The sequence below is a fragment of the Oncorhynchus kisutch genome, linkage group LG15, assembly GCF_002021735.2.
Source record: "Oncorhynchus kisutch isolate 150728-3 linkage group LG15, Okis_V2, whole genome shotgun sequence".
In the NCBI taxonomy this organism is placed as follows: domain Eukaryota; kingdom Metazoa; phylum Chordata; class Actinopteri; order Salmoniformes; family Salmonidae; genus Oncorhynchus; species Oncorhynchus kisutch.
The window spans coordinates 38,364,442-38,384,580 of NC_034188.2; the positions used below are offsets into that span (position 1 = coordinate 38,364,442).

General features: G+C 39.8%; 1 protein-coding gene and 1 long non-coding RNA gene across 6 annotated transcripts in view; both read left to right on the plus strand.

The window, feature by feature from the left end:
• Positions 1–3,142, plus strand: part of LOC109905277 (uncharacterized) — a 73,646-nt gene extending 70,504 nt beyond the window's left edge. Inside the window, exon 4 of the long non-coding RNA XR_002257246.2 lies at positions 2,732–3,142. This is a non-coding gene — a long non-coding RNA (uncharacterized LOC109905277). The remainder of the gene's footprint in view (positions 1–2,731) is intronic.
• Positions 3,143–14,837: 11,695 nt separating this feature from the next.
• LOC109905278 (teneurin-3) overlaps positions 14,838–20,139 on the plus strand; it is a 180,767-nt gene continuing 175,465 nt past the window's right edge. For all 5 annotated transcript variants that reach the window (XM_031790225.1, XM_031790227.1, XM_031790226.1 and 2 more), the window contains exon 1: positions 14,838–15,362. The gene's annotated coding sequence lies outside the window, so the exon portion shown is untranslated. The remainder of the gene's footprint in view (positions 15,363–20,139) is intronic.

The following is a 20,139-nucleotide window of genomic DNA, read 5'->3' on the forward strand; positions in this document are numbered from 1 at the left end:
AATACTGTATCAACAAAAGGCTATATCCAATAGAGTGTGTGGATAACATACAGTATAGTGATTATAGCCATTGATACTCTGATGTAGCTATCCATGTAACTGACAAAAGAAGCCATTATTCTGAACATACAGATACCCTCAGTGTTTGATTCCACAGTGGCAAATTCCCAGACAGAGGAGGGAAAGTGAATGAATCATTTTTCAATGTTGCTTTATAATGTCCAGTAGTAACTCCACTGTCCGCGATGGCATGGCCCATTTGTTTTCTCTGGTGAGTCAGTGCATCTGTAATACACATGGAGTCTTGGATATTTTTTTAATGTATGTATGAAGTTTGTAGTTTATATTTTGAATATGCATATAAATGCAGGGTCAGGTACAGAAGCAACAGAGAATAGTACAGAAAGTTGGTATACTTAAAAAGTTATACACGGTGGGCACCAGGAAGAGTTTGCGCTTTTAGGAGTATTCCATTGGTTCAATTATGTACAATAATAAATAATGCATTATGATTAAAAGAGTGAAAATTATAATTTGAGCTCACGACACGTGTCAAGTTTGTCCATCACTGCACTACGTAGTCCATGTACTGTATGTGGATATGACTATTATCTCCAATAGAGGGCATAGTAGACTGTATGGACATGTTAGTGCTTATGACTGTAGTAGAGAAACCCAATACTTCCAGTAGTTCTTAGTTTACAAGTTCACCCATGACTCTGTGGCCGCACACGACTCGAACACCAACATCATGTATGCTGACAAGACTGTGGTAGATCTGATCACCGACAGCTATGAGACAGCCTATAGGGAGGTCAGTGACCGGGCAGTATGGTGCCGCTCTTTCCCTCAATGTCAGCAAGATCAATGAGCTGATCGTGGACTACAGGAAACAGGGTTAACTGTTTGGGGTTGTTTGGAGGTTTTTGGGGGATCATTTGGGCTTGAACCTTTTAGGGCAGTATTTGGAAATTCGGTTGAATGACATGCCCAAAGTAAAAGTAAGTAGGGTATGCATATAATTATAGCATTGGATAGAAAACACTCTGAAATTTCTAAAACTGTTAAAATAATGTCTGTGAGTATAACAGAACTGATATGGCAGGAGAAAACCCGAGGTCAAGCCACCCAGAAAAAAATAAATTCAGCCCACCACTGTTTCCAATGGCTGTCATGTTTAATATGAAGGGAAAACCTCCCAGATTGCAGTTCCTATGGCTTCCACTAGATGTCAACAGTCTTTAGAGTTTCAGGCTTGTTTTTGGAAAAATGAGCTAGAATTTGTAGTTTTTCTAAGTGGCTCCCATTTTGTCTGTAGTGTTTTCATGCGCGTGGATGAGAACGCGTTCTTTGTTGTTTATCTCCGGCAAAGACAATAACGATTCTCCGTCTTAAATTTTAAAATGTATTTACGTATTAGGGTACCTGAGGTTTGATTCTAAACGTTGTTTGACTTGTTTGGAGAAGTTTATTGGTAATGTTTGGGATTCATTTTGTATGCATTTTGAAGGAGGGAAACCAGTGGATTATTGAATGAGGCGCGCCAGCTAAACTGAATTTTTGGGGATATAAAGAAGGACTTTATCAAACAAAATGACCATTTGTGATATAGGTGGAGTGCGAACAGAAGAAGATCTTCAAAGTTAAGGCATTTATTTTATCACTATTTCTGACTGGTTGAAAAACGTTTTTAATGCTTTTGTGAGTGGGGCGCTGCCCTCACCAAAGCATGGTGTGCTTTCGCCATAAAGCCTTTTTTTGAAATCTGACACAGCGGCTGGATTAACAAGAAGTTAAGCTTTTTTCTGATGTATGACACTTGTATTTTAATTTCTGTCATTTGAATTTCACCTGATGTTGTCGAGGTGGGTCGCTAGCGCCACGCCTAGCCATAACATTAAAGGCACAGTCAATTTAGTGTATGTAAACTTCTGACCCGCTGGAATTGTGATAAGTGAATCTGTCTTTAAACAATTGTTGAAAAATTACTTGTGTCATGCACAAAAGTTGATGTCCTAACAGACCTGCCAAAACTATATTTTGTTAACAATACATTTGTTGAGTGGTTGAAAAACAAGTTTTAATGACTCCAACTTAAGTGTATGTAAACTTCCGACTTCAACTGTATCTGCACATCAAATTCAGAAACGTAAACATCTGCTCCTGTGCGCCCACTATCTGGGTCCTTGGATCCAACTGTGAAAACCCGTAATTATTTTTTTTTTTAAACGGACTCCCAAGTTGCGCAGCGTTCTAAGGCACTCCCTCACAGTGCTAGCTACGTCACTGTGTTGGAGCCGACCGCGATGGGGAGACCCATGAGGTGGCGCCAATTGGCCCAGCGTAGTTAGGAGAGGGTTTGGCCGGCCGGGATGTCCACTAGTCGCGGTCTAGCGACTCCTGTGGCGGGCTGGGCGCATGCACGCTGACACGGTTGCCAGGTGTCGGGTGTTTCCTCCGACACACTGGAGTGGCTGGCATCTGGGATAAGCGAGCATTGTGTCAAGAAGCAGTGCGGCTTGGCGGGGTTGTGTTTCAGAGAATGCACAGCTCTCAACCTTCACCTCTCCCAAGTCCATACAGAAGTTGCAGCAGTGGGACAAGCCAATAACTACCAACACTGAATTGGGGGAGAAAAGGGGGGGGGGGAATCTCTACCAATGTAATTGTCAACCAGTTTCCCTATATCACTGACTTCTGACTAATCTTTCCTTTTCTCTACCATGGTTAGATCAACAACAGGATCTGGCAGTAACCATGGAGGAACATCCCCTTTCACCACAGAAGGGCTAACCTCCAACTCCCTGAAACCACTCATCAGCAAGCTTTACAACTGTCCAAACAAAACCACTGCCTTGTCTACTAGTATATTCCTAACAGTAATCTAGAACACTAGCAGCCATTCAACAACCTTTCAACCTAACCGAATAAGCTAATGACAACTTTTTACACCATATATCCAAAGGCATCTCACCTGCCTCCACTAGTAAGGCACATACAGATGTTGATTTAAATGCACCAATACATATCCTTAAAGCTTTATGCTGGATTCTGAAGCCAAGTTAATTTGCTAAATTGTAATTACTCAGCTACTATGGCCCATTTATTGCCTTACCTCCTCACACCATTTGCACACACTGTATATAGACTTTCTTTTTTTCTATTGTTTTAGACTGTACGCTTGTTTATTCCACGTGTAACTCTGTGTTGTTGTTTGTGTCACACTGCTTTGCTTTATCTTGGCCAGGTCGCAGTTGTAAATGAGAACTTGTTCTCAACTAGCCTACCTGGTTAAATAAAGGTTGAATAAAAAAAGGAATAATAAAAAAGTCTTGGCCACTGTCCCATGAACTTTACACCCGTAATCAAGTGTTGTCCTGATCAGAGCTCTATAAATATCCATCAACGATTGTCTATCAGCACCCCATTCATAACCAGAGACCACCACCGTTTTACACTTTTTTTCAACATTTATGACATGATCTTTCTATGTGTATTGCTAATTCAACCATAGACCCAAATATTCATATTTAGAAATCCTCCCCATAGACTGTCCATACAGAAACAACTGTATATTATGTGCAACTTTCTTCTTCAAGAAGAACATACTTGACTTTTTCACTAACAATTTACAACCTCAGTCAATCGACCATCTTTCAACATCCATTATAGCTTGTTGAATAGATTTGATCACATGAGAGACATTCCTTTCCCTCTTCCATATAGCTCCATCATTATATAGGGAAGCCTCAATACACGTACCTTCATTCGAAAACACACCGTTAATCATAATTTTGAACAAAAATAGGGCTGATAGCAATGCCTCGAGGAATACCATAGTCTAATCCATAGGCATCAGATAAAATGGATCCTATTTTAACTCGAAAAGAGTGATTAAATAAAAAGGCCAAAACCAAGTTATATAATCTCCCACCAATACCAAGAATTTCCATCATAATCAGTAGGCCTTCTCTCCACATAGTGTCATAAGCCTTTTCAATGTAAAAAAAAGACAGTAGCCGCTTTATTGCTCACCTTTACTATGGCATCCAAAGTAGATCTACCTTCACAGAATACACTTTGGCATTGACTCAATAAACCTCTATGTTCCAGGAAATATGACAATATGTTGACTATCATCTTTTCAATTGGTTTATACACGTTAGAGGTCAGTGCTATTAGTTTACAGCCATCAGCACATGAAGGGTCCTTACCAGGCTTTACAAAACGTAATATTACTGCACGTTTCCAACCAGAAGGAATAACCCCCTCACTCCACATCTTATTAAATAATTACAGGATTACATCTATGACCTCATCAGGTAGATGCTTAAACATTACATAGCACAACTGATCGTGACCTGAGGCTGTATATCCACAGCCTATGAATTAATGTATGGTAAAAACAGCTTCAAAATAAGAGTCAACAGTATCCCTTGTTTTATACACATTAACATGAGCATTTAAAATCTCACACCTGCATTGCTTATATACTTCATCCAAAGTAACCCCATTACCCTATCTAATGTCTTCCCCAACAAGTCAGCTTTTTCTTCATCAGTTATGTTCATTTTTGACCCACAACCAAAACTGGAATTTGAGTGGACTTGCTTCTTCCAGTCATCTTCTTCAACATAGACCATACATCCCCCAGCTCAGTACCCCTGCCTATTGTAGAGCAGAACTGTCTCCATGTGTTTCTCTTCACAGACTTAATGACCCTATGTACTAAAGCACTCTTCCTTTGGAAATCAAGTAGATTCTCACGAGTCATATTCCTCTGTAAGCACTAACAATTGTCAAAGACTCCAGTCACCCAAGTCATAGACTGTTCTCTCTGCTTCCGCATGGCAAGCGGTACCAGAGCGCCAAGTCTAGGACCAAGAGGCTCTTTAACAGCTACTACCCCCAAGCCGTAAAACTGCTGAACGATTAATCAAATGTTCACCCAAACTATTTAAATGTTGTTTTTACACTGCTGCTACTCGCTGTTTAGCCGCAGTGCAGTCTTCAGTCCACCAAGGAACCACCTTCCTTTTCTCACCCATTTCACTCACTGGTACATATAAATTCACAGCACTCAAAATCAGAGGTCACAGAGACAGCATATACATCAACTGGCCTCTATAAAGACAACTCTCCATCAATGATCACCAAACTTCTCAGTCTGCTTCCTGAAAGCACCTACTTCTGAATGGTACCCTATCTGGAAAAGTAACATAAAAGCTAATGGTACACAAAATCGGGAAATTAAAACTTCCAACAGTAGAATCATTCATTCCATTCACACATGGATGCAATATAGTTAGAAGCCAATGTGATGTCCAGGCAGGATGCAACCCCTCACAATGTGGTCTAAGCCATGTTTCTTGAACACATATCACATCAGATTTGAAATCAATGACATATTTCTTAAACTCCCGACCGTTAGCGATAAGGCTTCTGAAATTCCACTGAAGGATAAAAAAAAAACATGACTATAATTATCATCATACTGAGACATTCCATCATTAGATTTATTAGGAGTCAACATATCTACAATCATGGCGACAGCAGCATCTGTTACTCCTAAAAACTCTTGCTGCTTCCACAATGATCTTCAACTTGGCAGTTGTCCTTGTCAGGTTGATAACCTTTCCAATGAAGGCTATAAAGTCAATCTGATTAATTATTAAGGTGTCCACAATTGTGAGAAAAAGATTTCTTAACAGGTCTCATATCTGTGTCCGGAACAACATAAGCAACATTTCTTACAGTGGGTCCACTTATCCCAGGACTGAACCTATCGTCTCCATCATTCTGCCTAATAGTTCGACCAATCTGCCTTGCCGCTGCATAAGAGACATTGAGTTATTTTATATCTTTGAGCCTCTAGCCTTTTTCTGCACCTGACTTCCACTATATGGTGGACTGTGTCCCCCCCCCCCCCCCCATTAAAACAGGTAACCTTGACATTGTTTCCACATTCACCATAATCATGTTCCCCTTCACACTTGGCACTTGGAATCTTTTCTTTCCTTTGCACAGAGATGCTACATGTCCCATTTTTGGGCATTTAAAACACCTTAATTGAGGTGGGACAAACTCTCTAACAGTGAAAGCCAGGAAGCCCATGTGTACATTCTTAGGTAAAACCTTCTCAAACATTAATAATACAGACAGGATTTCAGAATCTTCCCTTTCTGAACATGGTCAGCACAGAATATTAACAGTCTACCATTACCAATAATCCGGGCTAATGTGACTTCACCTATATCTTTCTTAGTGGCATTAGCTAATCGAATGGTGTGTAGATGAGACCCTGTGGTCGCATCAAATGCGATTACAACTTTCCATTACTTTTGCTTGTCACTACCTTCACCCTCTTCACATTCAACACTAGAAGCGCCACTGCTGTCTTTCTCTCTCCTTGAACTTTAACACAGACCATCCAGGTCCATGACTTTCATCATCACCACCCATTACATCAGAGCTATCATCCATGTCGACCACAGTCCAGCACAGCTGTTGCTAAAACCGGCAACAATATAAAAACGATGGATTCTATTTAGCTTCCGAGTTTGAAGTCGAACCCTCGATGCCACCTCCTCCTCTGTAACTGGCCAATGCGCATCTCTATTATTTTGCTTTTATTACGCTTCTGTGTGTTTTCAGTAACTGCATGGGTTGTTTGGCACTGTACTAAAAAAAAGGAACTCAGCTATTTAACAAGGGAAATTGATTGCAGGTGCACTCAGAGCGTAGAGATGTATAGAGACCTCCAGTGCCCAAAAGCCTGTATAACATGGGCAGCGCCCTTGCGGACTGATACGTAACGATCTCTGCACATCTCTATGGCTCAGAGGCACCTGCAATTAAAGGGACCGTTAACTGAAAAAGGGAAATTAAAGGAACAGTTAACTAAAAAAGTGTCAGAAAATGAGAGCCTTTTCTACAGGGGTTGTTTGGGCTTCTTTTCAGTACCTGTTTGGGGTTGTTTGCGGTCGTTTGGGGTAGTTTGGGGTTCTTTTGGGTACCTGTTTGGGGTGATATAGTAGATTACTTTCAAGTTTGCTCTTATTGATTTTGCTCCTCTCTTCTCCTCGCTGACCTACTTTGAGCTCCTTCATCTTTTTGTTCAACTTTTGTACTATCACTTTCTATTTCAACTAAACTAGGAACATATTGCAGAAGAGACATTTGTGCATTGGAGCCTGTGAAAGAAGGAGTATGGGACATACATTTTTCTACGATTTTTTTTTTTTACTGTCATGTTAAGATTGAAAGGCAGTTTGAGATCAATTGCTGGTCACTTGCCATTCATGCAGATAATGCCATTTCATGAACGGAACATTTTGATGTGCTGGGAGGATAATGGCGAAGCAGGGGTTGGCTTCGATGGTAGAGAGAAGCTGTCGTCTGGGATAACTTCAAATGTGGGGGAAATTCATGAAGGGGCAATTAAAAAAGGGCCCAGTCAGAGAAGTATTGGTAGGACCCCCTACTGTGTGCTGGGCTTGCCACAGCTATAGTTTACATTTATGTTGTGCCAATGTATTGTTGGACCCCCACTTCTTGTAAAACCTGGCAGAGCTCTTGCCTCTAATGTTTTTTTAGGTGGAATTTGTCAATGCTATTGTAATGAATGAAACTCTTTTCGCCAGTCAATCCTTTAAATGCTAACATTTGAAGACCATCAGATTGAGTTTTGTACGTTTTTATTTGTTTGTCCTTATGACGCAAGTAAATTCAAAGCGATAAGCCAAATGTTACATGAGTAAAGAGGGAGGGGGTACACACCTACACACACACACACATACACGGGCCATCTGGCAATTCTGGCAAATGCCAGATGGACTGGACAATAAATAAAAAAATTCACCCAATTTATTGTGGGAAGCTTCTGGAAGGCTACCCGAAATGTTTGACCCAAGTTAAACAATTTAAAGGCAATGCTACCAAATACTAATTGAGTGTATGTAAACTTCTGACCCACTGGGAATGTGAAGAAATAAAAGCTGAAATAAATCATTCTCTCTACTATTATTCTGACATTTCACATTCTTATAATAAAGTGGTGATCCTAACTGACCTATGACATGGAATTTTAACGAGGATTAAATGTCAGGAATTGTGAAAAACTGAGTTTAAATGTATTTGGCTAAGGTGTAGGTAAACTTCCGACTTCAACTGTACACGTCTAAACTAAAGAATCCCCTATGCAAGTAAACATTTCACTGTATCGTTTACAGCTTGTGTATCCTGTGCATGTGACTAATAAACTTTGATTTTTATTTGATATAGTGTGTCTTTACCAGAGACGGTAATGTGAAGAAAAACATGACCTGCACCAAAGTCAAATGAGGATATAACGTTAGGCCAATGAGACCGTATCCAAGTTCTAAAATAGAATGCTATGCTTTCACTTTGTCACACTCACAACCCTAAGCTATTGCCTGTAATTAGCTCGCCATTAACATGCAAATAATGATCTTGTTGTGAGTTTATTTTCCTGTAATAATGAATACAATTTAGCTAAAGTTAAGACGTTGTTATCTATGTGATATGGTCATTACTTGAACTGGCTAGCCAGCTAACTTAACGCTAGCTAGCTAACAAGATAGAAATGAACCAAAACATTGTTTAAAAAGTTGCTTTTAGTTGTCTGATTTTTCTATACTGACATACGCTAAATTCATTTTTAAACGGATGGATTTATTGGTGTTAAAATACACCAGTTATACTATTATGGACCACCAGGCTGCTGATGTCATCCAGCCTGTCATTTTTGTGTTCATACTTTTTCATAACAACAACAAGTTTGATGTTGGATGACAATAGCATGTTCATGATGTCACTGCGACAACTGTCTACAGACATGTCAATAGACGTAGTGTAAGCCAGCCTTTAGTCTTGAAATCTTAGGGTTGTTTAGTACACTACCGCACTCACTCTGTTTAGCACATGGCCTCACATGTGAATCCTTAAAGAGATGGGTGGTGCTAAGGCTTAAGAGGGTATGAATGATGCTGAATGGGTGTAAACAAAGAGGTGTACCAAAACATACAAGGGCCATTTTCTCAAATGTGGGGTTATCAACTTTCAAAGCAGAATTACTTTACCATTGTTCCTCAACTGTAGTGTGATATACCATTTTATAAACTCAGCAAAAAAAGAAACGGCCCTTTTTCAGGACCCTGTCATTCAAAGATAATGAGCAAAAATCCAAATAACTTCACAGATCTTCATTGTAAAGGGTTTTAACACTGTTTCCATGCTTGTTCAATGAACCATAAACAATTAATGAACATGCACCTGTGGAAAGGTCATTAAGATACAAACAGCTTACAGATGGTAGACAATTAAGGTCACAGTTATGAAACGTAGGACACTAAAGAGGCATTTCTACTGACTCTGAAAAACACCAAAAGAAACATGGGTCCCTGCGCATCTGCGTGAACATGCCTTAGGCATGCTGCAAGGAGGCATGAGGACTGCAGATGTGGCCAGAGCAATACATTGCAATGTCCATACTGTGAGACTTCTAAGACAGCACTACAGGGAGACAGGACGGACAGCTGATCGTCCTTGCAGTGGCAGACCATGTCTAATAACACCTGCACAGGATCGCTACATCTGAACATCACACCTGCGGGACAGGTACAGGATGGCAACAACAACTGCCCGAGTTATACCAGGAAAGCACAATCCCTCCATCAGTGCTCAGACTGCCCACAATAGGCTGAGAGAGGCTGGACTGATAGCTTGTAGGCCTGTTGTAAGGCAGATCCTCACCAGACATCACTGGCAATAACGTTGCCAATGGGCACAAACCCACCGTCACTGGACCAGACAGGACTGGCAAAAAGTGCTCTTCACTGACAAGTCGCGGTTTTGTCTCACCAGGGATGATAGTTGGATTCACATTTATCGTTGAAGGAATGAGCATTACACTGAGCCCTGTACTCTGGAACGGGATCGATTTGGAGGTGGAGGGTCCGTCATGGTCTGGGGCGGTGTGTCACAGCATCATCGGATTAAGCTTGTTGTCAATGCAGGCAATCTCAACACTGTGCGTTACAAGGATGACATCCTCCTCCCTCGTGTGCTACCTTTCCTGCAGGCTCATCCTGACATGACCCTCCAGCATGACAATGCCACAAGCCATACTGCTTGTTCTGTGCGTGATTTCCTACAAGTCAGGAATGTCAGTGTTCTGCCATGGCCAGCGAAGAGCCCGGATCTCAATTCCATTGAGCACGTCTGGGACCTGTTGGATTGGAGGGTGAGGGCTAGGGCCATTCCCCCTTGAAATGTCTGGGAACTTGCAGGTGCCTGGTTGAAGAGTGGGGTAACATCTCACAGCAAGAACTGGCAAATCTGGTGCAGTCCATGAGGAGTAGATGCACTGCAGTACTCAATGGAGCTGGTGGCCACACCAGATACTGATTGTTACTTTTGATTTGGCCACCCCCTTTTTTCAGGGACACATTATTCCACATCTGATAGTCACATGTCTGTGGAACTTGTTCAGTTTATGTCTCAGATGTGTAATCTTGTTATGTTCATACAAATATTTACACATGTTAAGTTTGCTGAAAATAAACTGTTGAAAGTGAAAGGATGTTTCTTTTTTTACTGATTTTAGCTGTCACGATCGTCGTGACAGCTAAAACACCACTTCAACCGTGGTGTGAATGCATAATTTAATAGATGACAAAAAACACAAAGTAAACTGTACAAAAACAATAAACGACCGTGAAGCTATCATACGAACTGTGCTGACACAAGCAACTAACATAGACAATCACCCCCAAACAAACAGTGAAACCCAGGCTACCTAAGTATGATACTCAATCAGAGACAACTAATGACACCTGCCTCTGATTGAGAACCATACTAGGCCGAAACATAGAAATCCCCAAATCATAGAAAAACAAACATAGACTGCCCACCGCAACTCATGCCCTGACCATACTAAATAATGACAAAACAAAGGAAATAAAGGTCAGAACATGACATTAGCCCTGAGTCTCTACTTTTATCCAATGCAAAAAACACAATTTCAAATTTTGCAAAAGTTTTTTTTAGGACTTTACTGTTGGATGAATACATGGCTGCTAGTAGTGGGCATCACAGGCGGCTGGTGGCATCTTAATTTGGGAGGATGACTCATAGTAATGACTGGAATGGATGAAATGTAATTAAACACATCTAACATGTATTTTCCAAGCATTTGATACCATTCCATTTACTCCATTCCAGACATTATAATGAGCCGTCCTCCCCTCTGCCGCTTCCTGTCTTGGTTATTATATTTAGAGTTAGTGATCCAGCTAATTGTCCTTTGAGTTTCCACTTCCTTAGGTGTTGAACCTCAAATTAATTAACCTATGATATTAGTTAGTGCACATAAAGATGTATATAACGGATCTTTATTGAAAATAACAATTTGAAATTCTAGAATCCTATTTTGACAGTAAAATAGCAACTATAGTATAATTGTCAACCCAAAATTGATGACAATCACTGCATAAGGTTGCAGATCAAAATATCTTGAATCATGCATTTCTGCTTGGACGTGTTAGATGAAACAACTTATTTATTGAGCTGGAAGGAAGCGCAGTGATGTGGGCTGGTGTGGCTAAAATGCCAGGGCCAAATTCTTGTCCCAGTCTGCCCCTGCGGTCACACTCACATACACACTTATCATAAGTATAGCCAATATATTTAGTGCTGTGACTTGTGTAATTAAGTGATAATGCCTGAGAAGCCATGTATGGAGGATACAGGTGTTGTTGGCATGGCAAACCATGCCAATATATCCTCCAAACACCAGTTTATCAGGCATTATCACTTTTATACAACGGGTTACCAGCACATTCAAGTAATTATTTACATATTTTCATTAAAAACGTTATTTTGATGTATTTATTAATCATTTTTAATCCACAAGATATAGTCCACTACACAAATCTAGGGTTGCTACCCAAGCCGTCTGGTCGTTTGTTCTATCTGTTCGGTTGCCAGTGACGCGCACCAGTCGTTCAGTCTTGTATCTATGGTCGTTCTTTCTAAATTTTCCATTGCCATACTGGCTGACAACGTTCTTATCCCTTGCTTGGGGAATTTACAGCCACGTCAAAAATGGCTGCCAGAATAACAGCAAAGTATCACCATTTGCATTTGTTTAAGCTGTTTTCTAGTGAAAATTATTTGGTACATCTTAACAATGATCTATTGAGGCGCGATTTTGCCTTGCATATGAAATGTGCTCAATTGTCAGGACACTTGTTCAGAGGAGCTAGCGAACAACACAGCTAACACAATCACTTCAAACACAAGCTGGAAAGACTGCAAACTTGCTGCTCTTCATTAAGTTGGACCTTTTTTCAATGTATATATTTTTTGTATGTATCCATAAAAAATATGCCAGCTGGTTCATGATTTCTACTGGCTGAGAAACGCTGCCTGCCTGTCTCGTCCCGACTCGCAACACTTTCATTACTATGGGACAGCTGGAGATCAAATTTGAATATTGAAACAAAGTGGGATAGACAGACAGCAAGGTTTATACAAATCTCCGCTGTTGAAATCTAAATGTTAGTCTAAAAGAAATGTGAGCTAATGTCTAGATGCTTTTTTTGTATATATGGAACGCCGTTTGGGTCTTTGCATGTCAAAAAAGATACACATCAAATAACACTATTTGACATGTCAAATAAGCTTGTTGACCAATCAGGACCCGAATATGACTCCGCATCACATAATAATTTAACGCGTTCATACATGTTTTACGTAGTTATTACACATTGATTACACTATCACTCATATTTCATATGTCACAACGATTCATCGAATGTATGCTATGATGCTGGTAAAGTTGTCACGTGCACCTTCAGTGCTGGTCATAAAAAGCTAGCTAGCTCATGGATGCAAACAATGTTCTTCCCCCAAAACATAGCAAAACGACATGATCTGTTTTAGTAGCTATAGTTAGCTAGCTAACCATCTAGCTAGGTGTTATCATCTAAAATAACCCTAATTTATAAAATAGTTCTTATTTGATCAATTGGGTTCGGACGCAAATATGTGAAGCTAGCCACAATAAGGATTAGCCACAATATTTGACTTTGCGTTTAGCCTTCAAAATAAAAGTATATGATTGACAGTGATGCCAATGAATACAAATTGTGGAATTATGACATAATTGAATAGATCATGCTGAACGAGGTTGGAATGTTATCTAAAATCAACAAAATACAATTATTTGTTAATTTGACAAAAAACTGTTGAAATCACACTGGATGTGTTAGACTTTAGATTTGCATTAGGGGCATACTTATTTCACTGTACAGCCTAACCTATGGACTGTAGATCAATGACATGGAGTATCAGTCTACTCAGTGACACCCAGAGAAGATTAGCATCATTAGCTCTAATTGTGGGACTCTGAAAGAACTGTGAATTGAGCAACATTTATTGTCAACCTATGTATATTGAACAGTATTCCAGATGAAAAACAATACTGCGTGGAGTCTGATAATTGTGATGAGGACATTGAGAACAATGTATTGGGTAATTGAGTAGACTGACACCCCTTTTCATTGATCCCCAATCCCTAGGTAAAGCTGTACAGTGCAATATGAATGTCAATACAAACAATAGGCTGACTGGGTAGGGGATTTCACACAGTCACAATCCCGCGATTAGAGCTACAACGGTAATATTTGCGTAAACTCTTCACAGTTGTGTTCTGTGGGTGTCACCGAGTAGACTGATACTCCATTTCATTGCATCACATTTCAACATTGGTTTACATTATATAGTCTAAATATGGCATGATTCCACCAATTGTAACCTTCTGCATCACTTTCAAAGAGGTACTTTTATTTTGAAGGCAATATTGTGCCTAGTCCTTATTGTGGCTATTTTCACAACACATAACCTGGTCCGGTCGAGCCTCGTGAAGCTAGCTGGCTGCTTATAACGATAGTTTTGGGCAACAGGGTTTAATAGCTGGCTATCTATTTATTTTCATGAACTGAAGTTCAATTTCAATGGGCGAACAACAAGTGGCTACCTAGCTAATACCAGAAGTTGCGGTCCAACACAACATTCTACAATTAAACTGTGTTATTTGACGTGTCAGATAGTGCTATTTGACGTGTATCTTTTTTGACACGCAAAGACCCAAACAGCGTTCCATATTTTTATAGTGGAGATCAAGTTTATAAAGAGCCTGGCTGGGCTGACAGTGGATTGCGCAGTCAGATGGAACAGAATCATTTTAATATAATACATTTAGCTAGTGGTAATTTGTGGAATAGACACGGCCTGGAATGCGGTTTTAACCAATTAGGATTAGACCCACCAGTTGTATAATTAAGCAATAAGGCCAGAGGGGTATATGGCCATAATTAAGCAATAAGGCCAGGGTGGTATATGGCCAATATATCACGGCTAAGGGCTGTTCTTATGCACAACACAACGTGATATGGCCATATACCACAAACCTGAGGTGTCTTATTGCTATTATAAACTGGTTACCAAAGTAATTTAGAGCAGTAAAAATAGATGTTTTGTCATACACATGGTATGAGGTCTGATATACCACGGCTGTCAGCCAATCAGCATCCAGGGCTCAAACCACCCAGTTTATAATGACTAATAATTTCATCCATAAAGAAATGCATTTGTACTGGACATATATAGACTAATTATCACTTAATTTTGAAGTGATGGTACTGTTTAATACTTACCATTGGTTTCTCCTATTACTCAAACGCTTCATGAACTTTTTCATGAGCGGTGGCATGTGACACATTTGGGAAGATTTACAAGGATATCAAGAGCAACCCGCAAAGAAGAGTGATGCGCACAGTCCAGTGGAAACAGAGGGATGCGCTGCGCATTTCTCCTGCTAACAAGTGCATACAGGACAAAACAACCGTAATTGGAGAGTGTTGTCCTCACTTACTAAAAAGCCTCACGATTAAGAAAACGTCCTCTGCATCACGAGCAAGAAGAGTCAGAATTGCTGCAGGCAAGGGAATAGATACTCCTGAACGGACGAAGATGATTGGAAAAAACATTAGCAGTAGCACATGAGTTTGTGACACGTCTTTTCCTCCTGAAACCTTGACATGCAGCACAGCGCACACCTTCACACTGCATGATAGCGTTGTCTCGTGTTATGCTAAGGAAATTGCAACAACGAAGAGTGCTTGGCACACGTTTTTTTAAGGATATTGAGGGTGTGATTGCAGGAAATTTCACTCACCACTATCACTGACGGACAACGCGGTGCGCAAGTTTGTATGTCTGTTGTGGAAGTTCTTCAGCAGCTCCGGACAACGGGATTGTTCAATTAGTTGCATCAGGTAAGGGCAAAACAACTAACGTTAGGCAGTTACCTTTTGTTTTGACACCTGATTATTGACTGATATTTTGCTATTTTATGATTCAAATTGATATATTTTTATACACCTAAATGGTTGTCAGTTTGTCAAGGCAGTATGGTGCATCGTCCAAAAACATAGCCTGCAACATCTCGTATCAATAAAATACATGTTTGAAGTTTGTAACAATTTTTCATTGCAAAGACAGATGAAGCGTTTTAAAAAAAAACGTAAAGCAATCACGCGTGCGCGGGAAAACACCGAATTTGACTAATTACTATTTACCTGACTTTTGTTTTGAGCCAACTTCGCCATGGGCTTTGAATGCAACCTGACCTCAAGAGTATTTCATACTATTATGTATGTAAATCCGAAAACAGACACTCCTCTTAGTATGACATTGTATGCTACAGTTAGTATGGTATGTATTCATTTGTGGCTGTCCATCACCAATTTCGTTAGATATGCTACGAATTACAATTCGTATTATATGTTGCACGTCGGATTTTGTACATTCAAGTACAGGTGCGGTCAGACGGCATCAATTTGCTTTACCAGTGTGGCATAACAACATTGCGTCCAGGAAAGCTTTACTTTCAATAGTTCCGACAAGCAGCTGCAGCACTCAATAAATCGGTATTGGGTTGTTATTATCGATCATTCCCCTAGGTCGAAATAGACCGACTGTTCTTTGTATGTCCAGGGGTAGTTTGCTCATTCTTGAGTTGTCGATTTGTTTGTAGAGTAGGCCTATGCCCGATTGTGTACTGGGATAACATACATATATTTGCTTATCTGTTCATCATAGCCCTTACTGTCTAGACACATGATTATATGATTGGCTACCATCAAAAGCATGATAGGCAAACCTTGCAATGTGAATGATGTATGGGCATATTTTCCTTTGCCTTTAACATGAGTATGTAATATGCCAATTCTGTATTGCTTAGGGAGTTTGGTAGGTTAGGTGTGTATGCTATTTGTGACCTGGCAACACCCCCGAGGGCATGAATATACAGTATGATGCATAGGCTAATGCATAAACCATTATACATTACCTTATATGAAGAGGGTATTCATAGGAATTGGTACCAAAATGTCAAGGATATGCCTGATATGACATCTTGTCCAATGACAGCCACAAAAAAATCATGCCAAAGGATATGTTGCTTGGGGTTGGAACTACAGTGCATTAAGTCGCCAGTCCATTAGTCTACACCGTATTACTTCCATTACTTACCTATATAGTAATTCATCTGATTCCGTCAGTCATGATGGGGATAATTGAGTTCATTTGAGTGTTTTTCTCACTTTGGAGCTGGTAGTGAGGCAGTCACTGAAGCCTGGTCCACCTAAATGAAATCAGACAACTTCTATTGCTTTACTACATTCACAATCAGACTTTCAGAAAATCTTCATTGTAATAAAATGAATGTCTAGGTGTTTCAGTATTTATACTGATCAAATTTCAGCACCAATGGAACATCAACGGAACAATGCTTAGCCTATTTTAACAATATCCACACAGAAGATGAAATATATGATTTATCTGGAAGTGGGCTAATTTCATTAATTCCATGGGCATACAATGTAATTAAGATTTAAATTTTTATCACATCTGTTGCCTCATTCTTCAAACCGAATAAACATGTTCTTTTCTGTGATGAAGACTGGGCAGCAGGATGGTGCTGGGTTGGACATCTCCCTCACTCCTATTATCTTGCACATGAAATATATATATTGTCTTGCCATGGAGGCTCAGTAGTTGACCTTATGAAATGTTGCATTAGGGAAAGGGGGATACTTAAACAGTTGTGCAACTGAATGCGTTCAACTGAAATGTGTCTTCATTTAACCCAACCACTCTGAATCGACATCCTCATTTTCAGTGCCCAGGGAACAGTGGGTTAACTGCCTCGCTCAGGGGCAGAACGACAGATTTTTTTTTACTTTGTCAGCTTGGGGATTCAATCCAGCAATCTTTCGGTTAGTGGCCCAACGCTCTAACCACTAGGCTACCTGCACCATTAGGTAATGCAAATAGCATGGCCCGAGGGCGTCTGTTTCAACATGTCAAGTAAACATGTGAAGGTCCTCGCAGCTTCTAGAACTGCTCACAGATCCCTGGGCTCAGCAGATCGGTTTTATGCTATATTTGCTTTGCATAATTGTTGGCCCCAATCTGCTACATTTAACACCAAGCCTGCTATGCCTTTGTTTGGCTGATCTGTTATCTCACCTATTTTTTTTCTGAATTCTTACTGAATCCTCTTGCTGTTTGAGTTTTTGGGCTGTGAGAAAGATTGATATTTTTAGCTGTGAATTGGTCCAAACAATGTTTATGAATAAATATGGACGGAGTATGTTTTATTCATTTTTTATGACTGTACAAGAAAGCAGGAAGAAATCCTAGGAATTGCGTTCCACTTTTATTGAAACTAGTTTAGGTTACATTTTGAAATAATAAATGAAGGAATGAGACGCTAGCATAATGTAGTATTTGTGTTTTGTTGCAGCAGTGCCATGGATGGAAGTAATATGCTACCATGACATTTTAAAGTGTGCATTTAGGCAAAGCTTGTGGCTCTCAATCAGAATGACAATGATTTTCTTTTGAAATTGTCTCAAGTGAAGAGATTGACATATGTGGTCTTAATAGAAAAGTTCAAAGTTAAGGTCCAGTTGATGCGTTTCTCTCTCTGGAATTCATTTGGATAAGCTTTACACTATCGACCAATTATGCCATCTTTCAACTTGACACTTTTGCTCTGAAAGTCACCCAAGGATTTTGGAGGATTGCATGCTCGAAATGCATGCTTGAAATGCATGCTTGAAATGTGCTTATGGCAGGGATATTTGATGACAGCTTTTGATGTATTGCCACCATGGTTCTTAACTACACAATGTACTGTTGACAAGGAGAAAGCATAACATGGTAAGGGCAGTTTGGTACAAAGGATTGCTTGGCTAAAACTCTCAGCCTCAGCCTTACTCTCAGCCTTAAGGTACTGTATTTTAAACCATGGCCACTAACATCTCACTTATTTGGCAAACTGACATAAGGATACCCCAGATGCTTTGGCTGTATACATTCCTTTGGAATTGTGCATCATCTACAGTGCCTAGTGAAAATCTACACACCCCTTGCACAGTGCACATTTTGCTGTCTTAAAAATGACATCTTAAAAGGGATTAAAGTCGATTATTTCCCCTACAGATCTACACAACCTACTCCACATTTTCAAAATGAAAGTTTTATAGAAACATTTTCAAATGAACAAATAAATTAAACAGAAGATGTCTTGATTGCGTATGTCTTCACACCCCAGAGTTAGTACTTGGTGGAAGCACATTTGGCAGTCGATACAGATTTGAATACTTTTGAATAATATTCTACCAACTTTGCACAACTCTTAGGGCATTTGTCCATAGTTTTTGTCAAAATTGCTTAAGTTCAGTACATTTGGTTGGAAATTGTTGATGGACAGCAATAATTAAACTGTCTCTGATTTTCAAGCATATTTAAGCATTTCTGGACTGAGACTAGACCACTCAGGAAGTGTATTTTATGCCAAAGCCACACCAGAATGGCTTTTCAAGAGGTGTTAAGTGTTCCTGAATGGTCCAGTGTCTGTCTAGACTTAAATCTGCTTTTAAAAAAAGGTTTTATATTGCGGTTTATCAATTATTGCCAATGAAATTGAATGAGTTTGAGCAATTTTGACAAAAGCAATGTATTTTGCCCTAAGTTTTGGTAAAATCTTATTCAAAATGAGTCACACATGAAATGCCTGCCAAAAGTGCTTCCAACAAGTAATAACTTTGGGGTGTGAATACAGACTGTAACGGTTGTCTGACGAGGAGGACTAGTAAGAAGGATCGGAGGACCAATAAGCAGCGTTGTAAGTGTCCATTTTAATATATAAAACTGAACACTACAAAAATACAAAATAACAACGTGGATGAACAAACGAAAACCAAAACATTCCCTTATGGTACAGACACAGGAAACAATCACCTACAACTCGAAAGTGAAACCAGGCTACCTAAGTATGGTTCTCAATCAGGGACAACGATTGACAGCTGCCTCTGATTGAGAACCATACCAGGCCAAACACAGAAATCCCAAAACATAGAAAAAGGAACATAGACAACGCACCCAACTCACGCCCTGACCATACTAAAACAAAGACATAACAAAAAAACTAAGGTCAGAACGTGACAGACTCAATTATTACATCCTCATTTTATATTTCTTAGTAATTTGGAAAATATTCTATAATTTTACTTTCACTTCGAAAATGTGGAGTAGGTTGTGTAGATAAATTGGGGAAAGAATCTAATAATCCTTTTTTTAAATCTAATTTTAAGGCAGCAAAATGTGAAGACTGTGCATGGGTTGTGTAGACTTTCACTAGCGACTGTATGTGTGTCATACGCGCTTGTGTACATTGGTTTCCAGCAACTCCTGCTCAGTAGGCTTGTTTTTCACTGTGGCATGTGACGTCATAATTATGTTTTTATGGTTGAAATCTGTTTCTGTGCTTCCAAGTGACGTCACATAGCTTGTGTGATGACTGGTCTTTTCTAAGACCTGAATATTTGCCTAGACTTCAAATGTTTGAACAGCTTGAAGAACGATCTGGACTTAATGCCCATTCACTCTTATCAACTTTACTCGGCACAGGCAGAAGAGGACTGGCCACCCCTCAGAGCCTGGTTCCTCTCTAGGTTTCTTCCTAGGTTCCTGCCTTTCTAG